The 2,500-nt window shown below is 50.1% G+C and overlaps 1 protein-coding gene across 1 annotated transcript in view; it reads left to right on the forward strand.

Annotated features, from left to right (window-relative positions):
- Positions 1–2,500, forward strand: part of LOC145410764 (uncharacterized) — a 116,357-nt gene that overhangs the window by 908 nt on the left and 112,949 nt on the right. The window lies entirely within an intron of this gene.

Below are 2,500 nucleotides of genomic sequence, written 5' to 3' on the forward strand. Positions count from 1 at the left end.
GGAGACCAAGGGAATTGCCTGAGAACCACAGCAAGAATCCCTGCCAGCATCAGGTACACAGCCCTGTGCAGGCTGGTGCTCATGTGTGAACGACTGAATGCCGTCTCCGCCACCTTCCAGGATATATATTAACAGAGCGCCCTTCGTCACGCCGGCCAGACTAAGTTTCACCCGCACCACAAAAAGGACCGTAAGGAAGGTCGGGCCTACATTCGGGCTACTCCACGCCGTCGCGACAACGGCGACCGTCTGGTGCTTCGTGGCCCTGTCCTGCCGCAGCTGCTACTGCTGTGGCAGCTGCGGCGGCGTGGGCACAACAGCATGTTGACAGGCGACCGACATCCTCCTCCCTTCGTGGAGAATGTCTCTTTACGAAGGACGAGAGGACCAGCGGCCGAAAAAGAGTAGCGTTTCCTGCACGGCTCGTAGGACGATGAGAACCAGTGCTCTCTCTCATATAGCCCCACGCTACCCGACTCACTGTCCACTGGTGTTGGCTGGCTGATGCTCAACGCCCACTTTTCGCCGGGGGATGGTAGTGCGTGCAGGCGTGCGTACCTGTGATTTGTTTGCATTGATGTTGGCGGCCAGGTCAGCCCCACACTACACTGCAGTCAGCGTACCCGCGTTTACCAATCCTCGGCACCAGCTGTAGCGCCGCCGCCCCAACCAAGTCTCTTAGGTGTGATGATACGCTCGGGGACGCGGGTGACCACCACCTCAGGCAGATGGATAGACAGTCCATGGGCATCATCCACATGAGGCATACTGGACACGCCTCACGAGCGGCAGCGGTAGGCGGCACACTTTCATGCCGCGCCACACACACACAGTCGTCTGACGTCCCGCCTTGGCGCTGGCCCACTTGTACTTGATTTGTTTGATGCGTGGATGTTGTAGTGTGTGTGTGTGTGTGTGTGTGTGTGTGTGTGTGTGTGTGTGTGTGTGTGTGTGTGCGCTGCGTGTTTGGTGTTGATCTGTTACCAGTTCCTCGCCACCCTCCTTCCTTGGGTAAAATGATGATGATGATGATGATGATGATCGTGGGGGTGATGGTGATAATGGTGATGGTAGTGGTGGTGATGGTAGTGGTGGTGATGGTGGTGGCCGTGGTAATGGTGTTGGTGGTGGTGGTGGTGATGGTGATGATGATACTGGAGATGATGATGATAAATTTTAGGCAGAAGGAAATTAAAGAAGTTTGCCAAGGTCACACACACACACACACACACACACACACACACACACACACACACACACACACACACACACACACACTGTTCAGTCTTTTGGGATTTCACCTCTTGGAAAAGCCAAATCTGCTCTGTGTGTGTGTGTGTGTGTGTGTGTGTGTGTGTGTGTGTGCGTGCAGTAAAAGCTGAAATGAATGGCAGTGTGTACCTTATGTATGTGTGTATGTATGTATGGGCTTATGTGTAACTGTATATGCATGTATGTGTACTGTGTGCGTATGTATGTGCGTGTGTTTGTATTTGTGTACCCGTCCAAACATAAGAGCAACAGTGAATGTACTTTTCAGTGTGTGTGTGTGTGTGTGTGTGTGTGTGTTCCTTCCCAGCAGAAGAATTTAATGAAGGTTTCTTACGGGCGACAGGGCATGTATGGTGGTAACCCTCTGTACACCTTTCCACACGCACATACACGTACATAGGTCTTTATAGTGCACATGTACACACGGGTATAGGAAACTCACACAAATACATGCATGCGCTGTTACACACACACACACACACACACACACACACACACACACACACACACACACACACACACGATTTTCACGGCTGACAGAACCTATATGGTGGCCGCCCCCTTCTTGTGTGCACCATACCACGCACACGAAAACGTACATGTCTGTATTATGCGCATACACAGGTACACGCACATAGATACCCTACCACACCTTCACATACATACATACATACGTACATACATATACATACATACACACACACATGTGAACATATACCAATACCACAGACATACACACATTCGCACACACATCTGAATATCTATCTATCTATCTATCTATATCTATCTATCTAGCTATGTGTCTATCAGGCTGTCCTCCCCCCCTTACTTACCCTCCCTTCCTTCCTCCCTACTCCCCCTCCTCCCCATTCCTCCCTTTCCCCTTCCCATTCCTCCCCCTTCCCCTCCTCATTCCTCCCTGCTTCCCTTCCTATACCTCCTCCCCTTCCTTTCCCCATTCCTCCCCTCCCTTCCCCATACCTCCCCCTCCTTACTCCCTCTCTCTCCCTCCCCCTCCATCTCTCCCTCCAGCATTTCCCGGGTAATATAATTTTTAATACAATTTTTATAGCGTTTGACCCGAAAAAATAATTCTCTCTTGCTTTTGAATATTTTTTTTTTCGAATATACGCAAAATTCCATCAATATTTTTTTCCATATACGAATTAATGGTTCTTTTATATATGGATTTTTAGGCAGGATAGTGTCTCTCTCGTCTGTCTGTCTG

Source organism: Coenobita brevimanus, chromosome 86 (genome assembly GCF_032717465.1).
Source record: "Coenobita brevimanus isolate Jiangsu-jjx chromosome 86, ASM3271746v2, whole genome shotgun sequence".
Classification (NCBI taxonomy): Eukaryota; Metazoa; Arthropoda; class Malacostraca; order Decapoda; family Coenobitidae; genus Coenobita; species Coenobita brevimanus.